This window comes from Hyperoodon ampullatus (genome assembly GCF_949752795.1).
Source record: "Hyperoodon ampullatus genome assembly, chromosome: 14".
Taxonomy (NCBI): Eukaryota; Metazoa; Chordata; class Mammalia; order Artiodactyla; family Ziphiidae; genus Hyperoodon; species Hyperoodon ampullatus.
In genome coordinates, this window is record NC_136927.1 from 44,973,488 (window position 1) to 44,992,631 (window position 19,144).

General features: G+C 40.9%; 1 protein-coding gene across 1 annotated transcript in view; it reads right to left on the bottom strand.

The window, feature by feature from the left end:
- Positions 1 to 19,144, bottom strand: part of SEPTIN14 (septin 14) — a gene marked incomplete at both ends in the record, with an annotated part of 572,766 nt that overhangs the window by 222,226 nt on the left and 331,396 nt on the right. The window lies entirely within an intron of this gene.

Here is a 19,144-nt window from a genome sequence, read left to right on the forward strand (position 1 = left end):
TGGCTGGTAGGGACATACACACATTAGTTCTTTTTCCTTTCCACAGTCCACGTGTTTGATAAGGGGTACAAATTAACTGTATTAAGCGAGCGAGCGATTAAGAAGGGAAAGTCACCCTGTCTGGTGCAAGGCCGGGAACCGCGTGCAATTTCGGATTATCAGCAGGTGCCCAAGCCCTGCGGCCAGGGGACGCTAAAATTGTGGTAGCTTGATGCGCCGGCAGTTTTGGGGTGAGGGCCGAGAGTTGGGAGCGGCCGCGCGGGGGAACCAGCGAGAGCCCAGCGTCCCACCCGCCAGCCCCGGGTGCGCCCGGCCCCGCGGGTGTTGGGAGAAGGATGCTCCCCGAGAGCTGCAGAGGAGAGAGGAATCAGGCCGAGTGCCCTGCGCTCAGAAAAGACCAGGCCTACCTCCTCGCCGAGGGCAGCTGCACAGCTGAGCAGGAGTCATTAACACCCTGCGGCACCCGAGGCTCTGCGGTGACTCCCCGGTCTAATTACCTAATTACTGTCTCCGTAAACGCTGCTCTCAGGGAGTTATTGCGAAGAATGCCTTTGTTTTGGTTTGGTTTAACTAGCGCAGATAATTCTCTTCCCACGAAAATTGCATCTATCCCCTCGGGGATTTTCTTTTTAATAGATCGAAAATAATTCAATACTTTAAAAAAAAAAAAGTCCTTTTCAAGTATTTGATCTTGCTGAGTTTCTGTCTGTGACCAAGTTGCCAATTTGAGGTTTTTTTTCTGCTCTCTGAAGTATCCCTGGTGGGGCGTGGCCTACATACCACGCTCTGAGGGCAATTTTGTTAGTTCCTTAAATGAGCAAATCCCAAGAGAGAGTTTTTAATAAAACTCAGAGAGGATTTTCTCTTCCACCCACGTGTCTTACACCTGCTACTAGGAAAGAGAGAAGCTAATATTTATCCCTCTACCACTCTCCCACACATCATCTCTTTTTAAAACTCTCTTTAGAATTTGTTATGAAAATATTCAGACCTCAGAAGTGAAAATAGAACGAAGAACTCCCGTATCCCATCACACGGATTCAACAATTATCAAGATCCTGTCAGGTTTGCTTTACCCCTTTCTGTTTCGCTCTGCTGCAGGCCTTATGTCATTTTACTCCTATATATGTCAATATACAGCTCTAAAAAACTAGACTTTTTCCTTGCATAACCTCAATGCCATTTTCATACTTGACAAAGTCAACTTGGCCCTTTTATCATCTAAAACCCAGTCCAGAATCAAATTTCTCTGATTGTCTAAAAGACAATAGAAAACATACAACTCAGAATACATACAGAATCTACACATGAAATTTTCTTGTATGGTGTTTAAGTCCCTTATAATCTAGGGTGGGCCCCTGCCCTTTTCATTTTTCCCTGTCATGACTTGCTGCAAAAACTGGGTCAGTTGTCCTGTAAAATGCCCCACTTTGTGGATTTTTCTGTTTCCTTGTCGTGTCATTTAACTTCTTCCTCTCTCTCCCATATTGTGTAAATGGAGGTTGGCTCTAGAGGCTAGGAGGTGATGTGTGTTGGTATCACACCAGGAGACCTGCAATAGCTCATGGTCCCAATTTTAGTGATCAGTAGGCTCAGGTGGTGACAGCCTGCCCCTGCAATTGTATAGTTCCACATTAAGCTTTTATCTAATAGTTTCAACCATAGTTCATTGCTTTATTTGCTGTTGTGTTCATTTGCTGTTATCTCATTAGGGGCTGTGAAATGGTAATTTTCTAATTCAATCCTTTCTTCCACATTTGTTAGCTAGAATTCTTTCCCTCTTGAATTTAGACTCTTTGGTTACCCTGATATACCTTTTTTCTTCCAGTTTTATTGGTATATAGTTGATGTACAGCACTGTATAAGGTGTACAGCAAAATGATTTGACTTAATACATCATGAAATGAGGACCACAGTAAATTTGGTGAACATCCATCATCTTATATAGATACAAAATTGAATAGAAAAACATTTTTTTCCTTGTGATGAGAACTCAGGATTTGCTCTGTTAACTTTTGTATATCACATACAGCAGTGTTAATTTTATTTATCATGTTGTATGTTACATCTCTAGTACTTATTTGTCTTAGAGCTGGAAGTTTGTATCTTTTGACTACCTTCATCCGATTCCCCCTCCCCCCCCATACCACTCTCCCACACATTACCACTAGACCTGTCCTACAAGAAATGCTACAGGGATTCCTTCAGGTTGAAATGAAAGGATGCGCGACAGTAACTTGTAGCCAGATATAGACATAAAGATCCCTGTTAAAGGTAAATACATGGGCACATATAAAAACCCATTGTTGGGGCTTCCCTGGTGGCGCAGTTGTTGAGAATCCACCTGCCAATACAGGGGACACAGGTTCGATCCCTGGTCCGGGAAGATCCCACATGCTGCGGAGCAACTAAGCTCGTGCGCCACAACTGCTGAGCCTGCGTGCTGCAACTAGTGAAGCCCGTGCGCCTAGAGCCTGTGCTCCACAATGAGAGAAGCCACCACAATGAGAAATCCGTGCACTGCAACGAAGAGTAGCCCCCACTCTCTGCAACTAGAGAAAGCCCATGCACAGCAAGGAAGACCCAACACAGCCATAAATAAATAAATAAATAAAACCTATTGTTATAAATTTTTTTGTAACCCCACTTTTAATTTTTCACAGGATTTAAGAGACAAATGCTGCAGTAATCAAAACGTGTAGTACTGGAATAAGGCAGACATATACACCAATGGAACAGAATAGAGAACCCAGAAATAAGCTCTTGCATATATGATCAAATGCTTTTCAACATTTGGTTCTGGGTAAACTGGATATCCATATGCAAAAGAATGAAATTCGACCTTTACCTTACATCCAATACAAAAATTAACTCAAAGTGAATCAAAGACCTAAAGATAAGCTCTAAATCTATAAAACTCTTAGAAGCAAACATAGTGGAAAAGCTTTATGACATTGGATTTGGCAATGATTTCTTGGATATGACACCAAAAGCACAGACAACAAAAGAAAAAATAGATAAATTAGACTTCATCAAACTTGAAAACTTTTGTGCATCAAAGAACACTATGAAGAGAGTGAAAAAGCAACTTATGGAATGAAAGAAAGTATTTGCAAATCATTTATCTGATAAGGTTTTAATATCCAGAATATATGAAGAATTGCTACAGCTCAACAACAGCCAAAAAACAACCCAGTTTAAAAATGGGCAACAGGGCTTCCCTGGTGGCGCAGTGGTTGAGAGTCCGCCTGCCGATGCGGGGGACACGGGTTCGTGCCCCGGTCTGGGAGGATCCCGCATGCTGCGGAGCGGCTGGGCCCGTGAGCCATGGCTGCTGAGCCTGCGCGTCCGGAGCCTGTGCTCCGCAATGGGAGAGGCCACAACAGTGAGAGGCCCACGTACCGCAAAAAAAAAAAAAAAAAAAAAGGGCAACAGACTTGAATATACATTTCTCCTTTCCTAACCTTCCTTGCCATATTGATTTCTAGCCCCCTGTGGTACTCCAGCAGCTATGATAAACAATATGGGGTCTGTGCTAGTTACCAACTTATTGCCTTTTGGCTCCAAATTCACCCTTCATTGCTTGCTGTGCAAAAATTAGAGCTGGACCATTTAAGTATTTTTTTCTTTACCAGTTGGCACAATGTTAGGCTTTGTCAGGTGAGGGCTCCAGAGAGTAATTGCAGGAGGAAGGGGTTTCCCTTCTCATTCTAATGTACTCTTTGAGCAGGCTCCTGCAGCACGCATGGGCTCCTTAGTGCTCAGCTCCTGCAGTGCAGATGGCTTCCCCAGCACCAGGGTTCTGCAGCTCATGTAGCTCTTCCAGAGCCCCGCTCCTGCAGTGACAGTGGCCAGCACCACCCAGCCAGTAGTTTTCCCCTGAATCCTCCCATCCTTGGTTGCCTTTGTGTCAGGGTGCCTCCACTGAGATACCTCTCCAAGAATGACTTTCCTTGACACCCTAGAAGGTAGGTTTCTGGCAAGTTCTGGAGGGCAAATTTCCAGCAACTACCATTGCTGTGTAAAGCTCAGCTTCTCTGTACACCGGTCCCAAATCTCAGACACAGAGTTTTGGGTAAAGTAGAAAAGGATAGATTTATTACTTTGCCAGGCAAAGGGGGACTCCTGCCTGGAAAAACTGTGTGTCCCAACCCGGGAGGATTTGATGAGGGGTTTTACAACAATGGTTCAAAGGTGGGGTCTCTGACAAGATTAGAGTGTGCTGAGGCTTGCACTCTCTTAATCTCATCTCAGATGGTGGGTCTCCTAATCTTGATGAGCTTCTGTGGTCCCTTTCATCTCACCTCAGCTGGTTTCTTGGCTGCTCCTCCCTTGATTAGCAACTGTTCCGAATCTGCCCTTTGGAACTCCGGGAAGGTCATGGAGACTGGAGTCTTGCCTATAAGAAACTGGGGACAAAAGGGCCTCTATACCTGGGAGCCTCACAGGGCCTCACTCGGTTTCACCATTGGCCCAGCATTTAGCGACTTCTGTGCCATCCAGTTACACACAGCTGTGTAACTCTCCAACAAGGTCTGGATCTCAGCCCTCGTCCTCTACCTCAGCTTAGGGGGTGATGGATGCACCTTATATATGCTGATCCTATATTCTTTAGAGTTCTCTTTACTTTTTGGCTAGCAGCCAATCCCACTTTACTCAAATCCCCTATTATAGTTAACACTTACATGTATTAAAATTTCGCTGTTCAAACTGCTGTGTGGCTTCCATCTCCCAATTTGACCCTGAGTGATACAGGGTCTCTGCCCAACACAACAAGGAAGAAGGACGCCCAGTCTGTCACCATTATACAGTATGGTGTGCTATACCAGTAGTGGGACTGAGTATTGGGGGTAGTGGGTAAGAAGATGCCTAGAGGGTCCATGAAGACTGAGAGAATTAAGATGAAAGGATGAGAAGGGGATCAGGGCACTCCAAGTTCATCATTAACACCTCCTCTTGTCTTTCTTCCCACCATCACTAAATCTCTGAGTTATATCAATTCTATCTCCCAAGTCTGGTCCATGCTTTCCACCCCACTGCCGCATCTCGTGCCAGGCCATCATCGTCTCTGGCTGGTTTATTGTGAGGGCCCTCTCATTATCCTCTTTGCTTCCACCCCTTGTTCAGCCTGTTCTCCACAATGAAGCCAGAAAGATTCTTCTAAAAGACAAATGTGAGTCCTTGATTAAAAACTGTTGGTCGCTCCCTTTGCCCCTAGGACAAAATCTGACTCATTTGGCCACAAGGTTTGGAAAGATCTGGCCTCTGCTCACCTTTTCAGTTTCATCTTGTGCCACCCCTCCCTGTATTCTTACTCTCCAGCCACTTGGAATGTTAGTTTCCTTAGGAACCTTTATTAGTACTGTTCCCTCTTCCAGGAAACCCTCTCCCTACCACCACCTTCACCCGTTCACTCTCATCTTTGCTATCTTAACTCATCCTTAGCCTCGGCTAAGATATCTACTCCTCGGAGGAGACTTCTCAAACCTATCTTCCTCTGATCTGGCTAGGCGCCCCTTATGTATATTTCAGTCAAACCCGGTACTTTTATCATAATGCTTATCACAGTCTGGTAACTGTCTGTTAACATGTATGTCCCCTCACTACCATGACATGAAATTCATACTTCGTGGCAAGAAAAGAAAAATTTAAACATAAAAACTTTTCTCTGCCCTTTGGCCTCCTCTCTCCCCTCTACTGTGCATTGTGTATCTGCATTATGCATCAACCAAACCTCCCCATAGGCAGAAATACCTGCTCAGCCATAAAGAGCAACATTCTCCTAGCACCAACAAGACAACTCCTTAAAAGATAACATTCCTTCCTGATTTTGTAAGGGGTCACGATGACCCACTACTTTGCACTCACAGATCTGGATTGTGTAAACTGTCAATAATACCTCACTTCATGTACAGCCCCTTGTCTCAAAAAAACTTACATAACTGTGCTTTGACTTCTAATGGGCGGAACAGTTCTTGGAGCTTTCTGAGAGGCTCTTCTCTGGTTATAATCCTCCATTTGGCTTGAATAAAATTTTCCATTTCTTAGATGGACTGATTAATTTTTCGTCGACACTACACTACAAGCTCCATGAGGACTGAAACTCTTGTTCAGCCTTGTTTCCTAAGCATCTGTTAATATTATAGTGCATGGTACATATTAGGTGCTCAATAAAAGTTGGAGGGAAAAGAATGAACCAGCAAAGATGACAGGGAGAATGTGTGAAAGTATGTCATGTAAGCAGAGAGTAGGGATATGGGTAAGAGTGGCTGGACCTGAAGGGCTCTGTAATTTATACTGAGCAATTTGTACTATAAAATATAAATCAAACACCCCACATTGGCTGCTGGTGATTGAACTGGGCTTCCTGTTCATACATTTGGTTTTACCAGCACAGTTTTAAGAACCTTTGAATGTGTATGCCTTTCAGTTTGCCACAATTCCCACTGGTCCCCACATTACATGGGCCTCCTTTCCTCATTGAAACTGGCTGCCTGCCTCACTGAGATCTGTGTTTGCTATCCCTGCAGATGGATGGGAGGTAATTTAAAGAGGGAGAGGATTTAAAGAGGGGGATTTAAGATATGAGTTTTAGAAAGATAAATCCACCCTCAGTGGCGGTGTGCTTTGAGGATTCCTCGGGAGAAGTGAATTTGTTTCATTCAAAGAGCCCTGGGAATAAAGGTAGACTCAAAATCAGAGGCATCGACCACATTTTGAACAGCTCATGTCTTCAGACTGCTAAGTTGGCCATTGCTGGGCTGGGTCCATCCTCTCCTATTTGCTTTCTGAAACACAAACTGCCCTGATGAAATCTGAAGTCAGAGCTGCAACACTGACTCAGCAGCCTGCCATATTGCAAGGCCTCATGCCAGGAGCTGTGGGGGGATATATAATGTAAGGGGAGGCTGGAATATAGCATCTCCTAGGGGATATGGCAGCCGTGGCCACACAGTGCCCCACAGAGACGGGGTTGGTGCTGTTAGGGAAAACTGGATTTGCCTCTTGGTAGGTGTGGAGCCAAAAGTCACAATCAAGCCAAAGAGCGGGAGGAGGATTTATTACTTGCAGCAAGTAAAGAGAACACTGGAGATCTTTCCCAAAGCAGTGTGTCTCCGCAGACAGCAAAACTGGGGAGGTTTTAAGCTAAGGGTGTATACATATTCATGAGGGGGCTTGGGCTGTCCACAGAGTCCAAGCTTTAGTTGATTGAAGTATCAAGGGTCAGAAAAGGTCAACATCATCATCCCTTAGGTTTCAGTTGATCTGGTAGTTGAGTCCCTGGGGGGGGGTTTAAATTCTGCAAAACACCTCAAGAAAGTGCTTCAGGCTAGTCTTTACCATTGAAACAGAACTTAGAGTCTTTACAACTGATTTGTTATCTTTGCTATTGTTACTTCTCTTGGTTGATAACAGTTTATTCTTTTGTTCCCTTTCTCCTACAGTTTCCCTACATTTACATCTTGAAATATTGTGTTACACTTGCTATAACTGATGAACCATACTGATACATTATTATTAACTAAAGTCCAATCTTTTATATTAGGGGTCACTTTTTATGTAGTACATTGTATGTGTTTTGACAAATGTGTCCATCATTACTGTATCATAGAGAATAGTTTCGTTGCCTTAAAAATCCTCTGTATTCCACTCTTTGTCCTTCGCTCCCTTCCCCCAACCTCTGACAAAGCTAAAACTCCTGGAAAATAACATAGGTGAAAAATCTTGGTAACTTTGGGCTTGGTGATGACTTTTCAGTTACAACACCAAAAGCATGATTCACGAAAGAAAAAATTGATAAGTTGGACTTTATTAAAATTAAAACTTAGAGACTTCTATAGTGATCCAGTGGTAAAGAATCTGTCCTGCAATGCAGGGGATGTGGGTTCGATCCCTGGTCAGGGAATAAGATCCCACATGCCACAGGGCAACTAAACCTGCGCGCCACAACTACTGAGCCTGCGTGCCTCAACTAGAGAGCCCGTGTGCTGCCAACTACAGAGCCCACATGCTCTGAAGCCCGCGCGCCACAACTAGAGAAGAGAAACCCCCGCACGCCACAACTAGAGAGAAGCCTACGTGCCACAGCGAAGAGCCCGTGTGAGGCAACAAAGATCCTGTGTGCCACAACTAAGACCCGACACAGCCAAAAATAAAAATAAATAATTAAATAAAAGATAAATTTAAAAAAAAAAGGCTCCGTGCTCCCAATGCGGGGGCCTGTGTTCGATCCCTGGTCAGGGAACTATATCCTGCATGCATGCCGCCACTAAAAGATCCCTTGTACAGGGAACTCTACTCAGTGCTCTGGGGTGACCTAAATAAGAAAGAAATCCAAAAAAGAGGGGATATATGTATACACATAGCTGATTCTCTTTGCTGTACAGTATAAACTAACACAATATTGTAAAGCAACAATAGTCCAATAACAATTTAAAAAATAAAAAAATTTAAAAAACAGAAAAATAAAAGATCCTGTGTGCTGCAACTAAGACCTGGTGCAGCCAAACAAACAAACAAATAAATAAAATATTAAAAAAAATAAAATGAAATGAAACACTTGGACTTCCCTGGTGGTCCAGTGGGTAAGACTCTGTGCTCCCAATGCAGAGGGCCTAGGTTCAGTCCCTGGTCGGGGAACTAGATACTGCACGCACACCGCAACTAAGACCGTGTGCCACAGCTAAGACCCGGTGCAGCCAAAATAAATAAATAAATAATAAATAAGTAAATAAAATAAAATAACTTAAAAAAACCATGCATTAAAAAAATAATAATAAAAACTTAAGCTCTGTGAAAGACACAGTTAACAGAATGAAAAAATAAGTCACAGACTGGGAGAAAATCTTTGCAAAACACATATTTGATAAAGGAGTGGTATCAAAAATATATTAAAAAACTCTTTCAAACTCAACAATAAGAAAACTAACTTCCTGACTAAAAGTGGGCAAAAGATCTGAACAAACGCCTCACCGAAGAAGATATACAGATGGCAAATATGCATATGAAAATATGCTCAACATCATATGTCATTAGGGAATTGCAAATTAAAACAGTGAGATACCACTACACACCTATTAGAATGGCTGAATTTCAAAGCACTGACAACACCAAACATTGGTGAGGATGTGGAGCAACAGGAACTCTCATTCGTTGCTGCTGGGAATGTAAAATTGTACAGTCATTTTGAAAGATAGTATGGCAGTTTCCTACAAAACTAATTGTAATTTTTAAGTTGGAAATCAAATATATAGCTTGTTTGAGGTAAATAGTACCACAAGCAGATTTTCTTTAAGAGCCAAACAAATCTTTAAAAGCAAGTATCAATATAAGACAAAGCTTCTGGTATAGGATCAGTAGTAAAAAATAATGATGTATGAGTACTTGGATAATAAACCCACTTTGCAATAGCACAACTTTAGGTATATATTGTGAATTCTCTATAGTTTAGAATTCTGAAATATACAACAACAGGCTGACTGTCCCTAAAGAAAACTATTTTTAAAAAGGCATAACTTAGGTGTTCTTGTATTTGACCAACTCCATCTAAGTTTAGATGTGTTGAAGGACGTAGGTTAGTGGTTTTCAAAGTGTGAGCAAAGGGGACCCATGAGGTAAAAACCATTTTAACAACACTACTAAAGACATTATCTGCCTCTCACTCTTGTTCTCTCATTAGTGTAGAGTGGAATTTTCCAGAGGCTACATGAAGTGTGATATCACAACAGATTGAATGTTGATATGAGAATCCAGCTGTCTTTTATTAATCCAGACATTCAGGAGATAATGCAAAAATGTAAAATGAGTCCACTTTTCTCACTAATGTGTTTTTTTGTTTTGTTTTGGAAAGTATAATTATTTAAAAAATACTTATGTCAACCTGTAATGGTTTTGTTATTATTTTATAATGAACAAATATTTTAAAATTCTGTCTTAATTTCTAATATGGAAACTTTTAATATATATAACTCATACAAACAAAAAGTCTTAGAGATCTTCATAAAATTTTAAAATGTAAAGGGATGCTGAACTCCCAAAATTTGAGAACCAGTAATTTAGCAAGCCATGTGCAACTTGCTACTTGATGTATTTAAAAAAAATAAGGTATAGGATAGTGATAGTGAGATAAGGAAGAAAAACATAGGGCTCCCCTGGTGGCACAGTGGGTAAGAATCCACCTGCTAACGCAGGGGACACAGGTTCGAGCCCTGGTCTGGGAAGATCCCAAATGCCGTGGAACAACTAAGCCCATGTAGCACAACTACTGAGCCTGCGCTCTAGGGCCCGTGAGCTACAACTACTGAGCCCACATGCCACAACTACTGAACCCTGCGCTCCTAGAGCCCGTGCTCTGCAACAAGAGAAGCCAGCAAAATGAGAAGTCCATGCACCACAATGAAGAGTAGCCCCTGCTCGCCACAACTAGAGAAAGCCCGCGCACAGCAATGAAGACCAAATGCAGCCAAAAATTAAAATTAAAAGAAAAAAAGAAAGAAAAACACAGAGTAGTAAGTCCTAATGACTACTCATGCATATTCTTTTGACAACAAGAAAAAAAAAGGCAAATAATTTTGCACAGGAACTTTAACATATTCTGTACAGTGGTCTCACTTTGCTGACATCATTTATATAAATTCTTCAGTTTTTACTTGACTATTCTTATCAATATCTGCTTCCATGATCATTTAATCAACCTCCTCACGTGTTAACTTTTCTTGAAGGTGTTTTATCATGTGATGTAGTTACGTCGCACCAACACAGACAGTGTCATCCTTATTAAACACAAGGAATGTTTCTCTAATTTCTTTTTTATGCTTTTCATTTTTCTTGTCATCATTGTCAGAAAGTCCAGAAAGTCAATTGTACTATTTCCATCACCATTTGTTTCATTAATTTATCCTGAAATTTTGCTTCTAGGGAATTTTGCCCAAGAGCCCTCATTACAGTCTCCATTTTTTTGATGTTCGTCACCATCCTTGTCAAATAGTGGAAAGCTTCTTTCAGTTCTGCACTCTGTTTTCCCTTCAGCTGGTCAACCATGCTGCCAGTGCCACTTGTCTTCAAGTGACAGTCACACAAACGTTCAGTTCATTAGCTCCACTCAGACTCTCTGAAATACTATTACTTCTTAATGTTTATATGTTTATATTTATACATATTTTAAGTAAAACTTACATGGGAAAAGCTTATGTGTGCATTTGCTATTTTAAAAATTTTATTTATTTATTTATTTTAATTGACGTATAGTTGATTTACAATGTTGTGTTAGTTTCTGGTGTACCGCAAAGCGATTCCCTCCCCCACCTCATCCTCTCTCTTGGCAACCACAAGTCCATTTTCTATGCCTATGAATCTGTTTCTGTTTCATAAATAAGTTCATTTGTATCATTTTTTTAGATTCCACATATAAGTGATATCATATGGTATTTGTCTTTCTCTTTTTGTTGTTTTTTAAAAAATATTTTGTTTTATTTATTTTATTTTTTTGGCTGCATCGGGTCTTCATTGAGATGTGCGGGCTTCTTTCTAGTTGTGGTGCGTGGGCTCCAGGGCGCGTGGGCTCTGTAGTTTGCGGCACATGAGCTCTCTTGTTGAGGTGTGCAAGCTCAGTAGTTGTGGCTCACGGGCTTAGCTGCCCTGTGGCACGTGGGATTTTAATTCCCCGATCAGGGATTGAACCTTGGTCGCCTGCATTGGAACGCGATTCTTTACCACTGGACCACCAGGGAAGTCCCTTTGTCTTTTTGACTTACTTCACTTAGTGTGATAATCTCTAGGTCCATCCATGTTGCTGCAAATGTCAATATTTCATTCTTTTTTATGGCTGAGTACTATTCCAATGTGTGTGTGTGTGTGTGTGTGTGTGTGTATCACATCTTCTTTATCCATTCATCTGTCGATGGACATTTAGATTGCTTCCATGCCTGGGAATTCCCTGGTGGTCCAGTGTGTAAGACCCCAGGCTTCTAATGCAGGGGGCCCAGATTCGATCCCTGGTGGGGGAACTAGATCCTGCACGCATGCCGCAACTAAGACCCGGGGCAGCCAAAATTAAAAAAATAAATAAGTAAATAGATTGCTTCGATGTCTTTGCTATCATAAATAGTGCTGCTATGAACATAAGGGTGCATGTATCTTTTTGAATTATAGTTTTGTCGGGATATATTCCCAGGAGTGGGATCATATAGCAACTCTATTTTTAGTTTTTTGAGGAACCTCCGTACTGTTTTCCATAGTGGCTGCACCAATTTACATTCCTGCCAATAGTGTGAGAGGGTTCCCATTCACTGGGTTTTGCAAATTCTTTGGTTTATTTGATAAATGCATGTGTCCATTGGTAACCACCCAATGAGAAAGAAAAAGTCATTTGTTACAGTCAGGAGCTGGTTTTGCACTATCAGGCTTTGGCATTCTCTTGTTTTTTATTGCTGAGTACAAGTCTGCTGTATGAATATACCATACTTGGCTTTTCCATTCACCTGTTTGTGGTCATTGGGTTGTTTCCGATCTTTAGCTGTTAAGAATAAAAATGGTATGAATAAAAAGACTTTGTACATGTATATTTTGTGAACATATATTTTCATTACTCTTCTAGAAAATATCTAGGTGTGAAATTGCTGGGTCATATGGTAGGTGACATTTAGCTTTATGACTAGCTGCCAGATTTTCCAAAGTGTTTTACCATCTTACATTTTCCAACAATGTGTGAACGTTTCAGTTGCTCTTCTTCCTTGCCAACCAGGGTAGGTGTTGTCATTGTTTTCAATGTTAGCCATTCTAGTGGGTAGAAAATGGTACCTTGTGGGTTTAATTTGAATTTCCTTTTCAGAAAACATCATCCATCATATTAACTGAATGCTGCTCATTTGAATTTTACTGTTTTTTAAATATACTTTATATTTATATTACTGTACAATTACATTTAATTTTCTAACTTGCTTTGGTTTTATCCTTGTACAAGGAGCTATAAGAATAAGGCATTTCTTTTATTTTTTAGAATAAGGCATTTATATCTACTTTTCTGTTTGTACATATTTAAGTAACATCATAATAAAAATAATATAGGTCAACATTTGAGGCTCATAATTTTTCCTTTACAAGATGTAAGTGCATTGCTCAAGTCTGAACCACTAACCCAGCCCACACATTTCTGCCATTCAAATCTTTGTCCACTTTTCTTTTTTTAAAATGTATTTTATTTTATTATTATTTTTTAGAAGTCAGGGTTTTTTTAATTTAAATTTTTATTTTTTACATTTATTTTTGGCTGCATTGGGTCTTCGTTGTTGTGCGCGGGCTTCCTCTAGTTGCGGCGATTGGGGGCTACTCTTCCTTGCGGTGCGTGGGCTTCTCTTTGTGGTGGCTTCTCTTGTTGTGGATCAGGAGCTCTAGGTGCACGGGCTTCAGTAAATAAATAAAGTAAATAAATAAAATTTTTTTAAAAAGAGGCACATTTAAAAAAGAAAAGTTTGGGGGAGTGGGTGGGAGGGAGGTCACTTCATACTTTCCACTTTAATACATCATGGACACCTATGCTTATATCTACTGATCTACCTTAATCTTTCTCATGGTCACGTCATGTTTCATTATATGGATAGATTACAGTTTTCTAACCAGTTCCTGTAGGCTTTTAGATTCCTTCTCACATTTGCTATGAGCTCTTTACATCATTAAAAAATGAAAATATCTCACATTTGCTGGTAACATTTTCCTCTCTAAATTTTCCCCATAAGCCTTTGAATGTTGTTAACTTTTCACACACCATTTAAAACTTTTAAGAACTTATAGTGTCTGTATGTTCCTTCTTTTTCTTCATGGTGTCTTCTGCTCTACTCTGGGCTTCACCATATAGGAAGAAAGACTGAGGAGGCAACATGGCTCCTGCGTGCTGGGCATGGGAGGGACACCCCTTCAGCTCTAACATCTCCTCCAGTGCCCACCCTAGGAAGGTGATATTCAGTGTTCTGGAATCAGTTCCCCCACCCCTTTATTTTTTTTTTTTTTGCTTTATTATCCCCTGACATAACTTTAACTGCTCCCTCCCTATCTGCTTCAAAATCTGTCTCTTTAGCACCAGACTCTTCCCCAGATGCCTTCTACTCCTATCCAGATAGATGCCTTGTATCTCCAAGGCAACAGCTCTCCAGCCAGACTCATTATACGCACCCACAAAAACTGATTCCCTTTTTCTCAAGACCTCCTAGTCTTTCACCATCCATATCGAACCAGTCATCACAAACTTTATTGGTTCTACCTTCTAAGAATCTCTGGATGCTTTCTCTTCAAGCCCACTGTTACTGTCTGGGTTATGGCAACTGAAATTGTTAAGTCCTGTGTGTGACAATTATTTAAATCTTAGTACAACAACAACAAAACCCAAAAAACAAAACATAACAGAAAAATCTTAGTACAGTTGACCCTTAAACAACATGGGTTTGAACTGCACAAGTCCACTTATATGTAGATTTTTTTCCCACTGCATAAATATATACAGTAGTACAGGATGAGCAATTGGTTGAATCCAGATGCAGAACCACAGAGGGCCAAGGGCTGACTATAAAGTTACTGGAGGATTTTTCACTGGGCAGTTGGGTGCCCCTAACCCCAGTGTTGTTCAAGGGTCAACGGTAAATAGAAATGATCTAATTTCCTCCCTTCCTCTCTCTTCCTCTCCCTCCCTCCTTTCTTCTTCTTTGTCTCCCCATCCAATCCATCATCCATGCTGCCCCCAAAGTTCTCTCTCCAAAAGGCAGATTTGGTTGTTACTCCAAAACTGTAAGATAATAAACTTGTGTTGTTTCAAGTCACTAAGTTTATGGTAATTTGTTACAGCAGCAATTGGAAATTAATAGTGGGAGTGGGCATAGACAGCAGTATTAAGTAGAGTGGTCAGGGTTGGCCTCATTAAAGTAAAAATTAAGCAAAGTCTTGAAGGAAGTGAAGGAGCTGGCTAATGGTCTACCTGGGGGAAGAGCATTTCAGGTAAAAGGAACAGAATGAAGGCCCTAAGAGGGAACTGTCTGGTGTGTCTGAGGCTTAGGAAGGAGGCCAGTGGAGCAGAGAGAGTGAGGGAGAGAGAAGTGGGGGAAGAGGCCAGAGAGTTGACAAGCTGGGGTCCATGCAGATTATGTGAGCCCTTGGAGGTCATTGCCAGGATTTGGCTTTTACTCTGACTAATATGGAAATCAGGAAAGGGTTCTGAGCAGAGAGGTGAGAGCATCTGTCTCCTGATTTAAAAGGACCCTCTGGCTGCTCTGAGTTGAGAAGACTCCAGGAAGATTTGGGTAGAAGCAGGGAGACCAAGCTATAGCAACATGTGGGTGGGAGATGATAGTGGCTCTTAACAGGGTCATAGCAGTGGTGAGAAGTGGTCAGATCCTGAATATATTTTGAAGATCATCGGCGGGATTTCCTGACAGACTGGATATGGGGTGTCAAGGTTGAGTTTTATTTTTGTGGAATTCTTTTTTTTTATAACCTTCAATATTCTCCTTTTATTAAAATGAAAATATTTTATTTTTAATATCAGAATAACTTAGATAGCTATAATTAATGTACTACACTGTAGTTCATTCTCATTCTAACTTCTTTATATACATAGAACAGTGAGACTCTTACCCAAGGTTGTAGCTCACCTCTACTTCCTCACAGACTTTTTTTTTTTTAACATCTTTATTGGAGTATAATTGCTTTACAATGGTGTGTTAATTTCTGCTTTATAACAATGTGAATCAGTCATACATATACATATATCCCCATATCTCTTCCCTCTTGCGTTTCCCTCCCTCCCACCCTCCCTATCCCACCCCTCTAGGTGGTCACAAAGCACCGAGCTGATCTCCCTGTGCTATGTGGCTGCTTCCCACTAGCTATCTATTTTACATTTGGTAGTGTATAAATGTCCATGCCACTCTCTTACTTTGTCCCAGCTTACCCTTCCCCCTCCCTGTGTCCTCAAGTCCACTTTCTAGTAGGTCTGCATCTTTATTCCTGTCTTGCCCCTAGGTTCTTCATGACCATTTTTTTTCTTTAGATTCCATATATATATGTTAGCATACGGTATTTGTTTTTCTCTCTCTGACTTACTTCACTCTGTAGGACAGATTCTAGGTCCATCCACCTCACTACAAATAACTCTATTTCATTTCTTTTTATGGCTGAGTAATATTCCATTGTATATATGTGCCACATCTTCTTTATCTATTCATCTGTCAATGGACACTTAGGTTGCTTCCATGTCCTGGCTATTGTAAATAGAGCTGCAATGAACATTGTGGTACATGACTCTTTTTGAGTTATGGTTTCCGAAACTTCTCTAGTAATAAACTATAGAAATGATCCCTGAAAGTATAGTCTTTATTTTTGTGGAATTCTTAAATGATTTTTAAAAATAATACTGCCTTTCCCAATCCTACCAAGAATGGGGAGCTAGATTAAAGAAATCTCAAGTCAGACCAGTCCCTCTTTGACTATACAGCCCTTATAACACCCCAACCGTACAATCAGGTTTTTGTTACTAAGGATTAGGAGAGACCCCTGCACAGTTGGTGCCTGTTGTTGTTGTTTTTCATCTATTAATCAAACTTACTTTATCATCCTTTAAAAAATTTTTATTTTATTGAAGTATAGTTGATATACAACACTATGTTAATTTCTGCTGTACAACAAAGTGATTCGGTTATACATATATATACATTCTTTTTCATATTCTTTTCCATTATGCTTTATCACAGGATAATGAGTATAGTTCCCTGTACTATACAGTAGGACCTTGTTGTTTATCCATTCTCTATGTAATAGTTTGCTTCTGCTAATCCCAAACTCCTACTCCATCCTTCCCTCACTCCCCCTCCCCCTTGGCAACTACAGTCTGTTTTCTATGTCTGGGAGTCTGTTTCTGTTTCGCAGATAGGTTCATGTGTGTCATATTTTAGATTCCACATCTTTATCATTCTTGATAGTCTTATATACATGCGGTTTTGGGAATTCTTTAAACAGCTTGTAACATCGTATTGGTTCCCTCATTAATTAATTTTTCCCTAATCAGTTTTTTTTAAATTAATTTTTCCCTAATCAGTTTTGATAAATGAGGAAATAAAATTATGTTGTTTGCATACTTTATCCAAGATTGGAGTCATACTGGCTACATCAAATCAATGCTTGGGCAAATGTGAAATTAGAGCTTTTTTAGCCTGGAACATTCTGGGTGTTGTTATTAAAGAAGATGCCATTTTATTTATTTATTTATTTGTTTATTTATTTTTTCAAACAGTGAAGAGAGTTAACCGAATTTTGGCTGCATTTATTGATACATAGTGTTTATTTTTATTTTTATTTTTTATTTTATTTATTTATTTTTGTCTGCGTTGGACTTTGTTGCTGTGCGCAGGCTTTCTCTAGTTGCGGTGAACAGGGCTACTCTTCCTTGCGGTGTGTGGGCTTCTCATTGCGGTGGCTTCTCTTGTTGAGAACACGGGCTCTAGGCACGCGGGCTTCAGTAGTTGTGGCATGTGGGCTCAGCAGTTGTGGCACATGGGCTTAGTTGCTCTGCAGCATATGGGATCTTCCCTGATCAGGGCTGGAACCTGTGTCCACTGCATCGGCAGGTGGATTCTTAAGCACTGCACCACTAGGGAAGTCCCTCACTGTACTTCTATCAAAGAAGTTTACTTAAGTCTCTCCTCTTCTGAACATCCATAGATTTTATTCTCACAGACCATATCTATTGTGGCATCAGGCAGAGCGGTCACAAAATCCCTGTAACATCAATTTCATTGTCCAAAACCCAGAAAAATACATACTATTTGAGCATCATGGGAATATCACAGTACAGTCCCAAGATGATTTCAGCACACATTGTATTTATTTATTTATTTATTTAGGCTGCACCAGGTCTTAGTTGCAGCATGTGAGATCTTCGTTGCCGCATGCAGGATCTTCGTTGTGGCATGCAAACTCTTAGGTGCGGCATGTGGGATCTAGTTCCCTGACCAGCGATCGAACCCAGGCCCCCTGCATTGGGAGCATGGGGTCTTAGCCACTGGACCACCAGGGAAGTCCCTCAGCCCACTTTTTTAAAGCATGTTTAGTACAATATTTTAGTAGAACTGAGATGTTTGGAGAGTCCCTTGGAGGTTTGTGATAAGAGAATGTGACCCATATCACTCAGGTTATTCAACCTAATCACTAAATGATTAATAATTCAAGTCCTTTCTATACCTCTGGGTATATAGGTGATTTTGAACATGGCAGATCCTTAGGGTAGAGGGTGAAGAGTGGAGACTGAAAGCTTTGTCTTTGCTGTAAACGAGCCTGCCAGACAGATGACCTGGGGAAGGCCATTTCGTCTCTTTGAGCTACAGTTTCTCATTTGGGATCAGAGTTAAATATCACTAAGGGGCTTCCCTGGTGGCGCAGTGGTTAAGAATCCTCCTGCCAACGCAGGGGACATGGGTTCGAGCCCTGGTCCAGGAAGATCCCACATGCCGCGGAGGAACTAGGCCCGTGCGCCACAGCTACTGAGCCTGCGCTCTAGAGCCCGCAAGCCACAACTACTGAAGCCCGCATGCCACAACTACTGAAGCCTGCGCTTGTAGAGCCTGTGCTCCACAACAAGAGAAGCCATCACAATGAGAAGCCCTCGCACTGCAACGAAGAGTAGTCCCCGCTCGCCACGACTAGAGAAAGCCTGTGCACAGCAAGGAAGACCCAACGCAGCCAATAAATAAATATAAATAAATAAATAAATATCACTAAGGTTCTTTCCAACGTAGAGAGAGTAGTATTTTCTACCCAAAGACCTGGATTTTAGTTTTTAAACTTTGCCATTTATTAACTGTGTGACCTTGGGCAAATCACAAAACCTGTTTGAACCTCTGACTTCTCACCTGAAAAATGGGGATACTCATAATTTGCAAGTTGTTCCAAGCACCAAATAAACTGATATATGGGGTAATACTGTCTAATAAACCATAAAGGAACACTAATGCAGAGGTATCAATTTTTATTTTTAAGAGTAGCTGGTCATAAAGGAAAACAAAATAAAACACAGTTTTGAGTTGTGTTCTTGGTTTCTTCAGGATTTGCAAAAAACGGAAAAATTGTAAATGTGCTTACTGGGCCTTTATAGCAACAAGCACCTAGT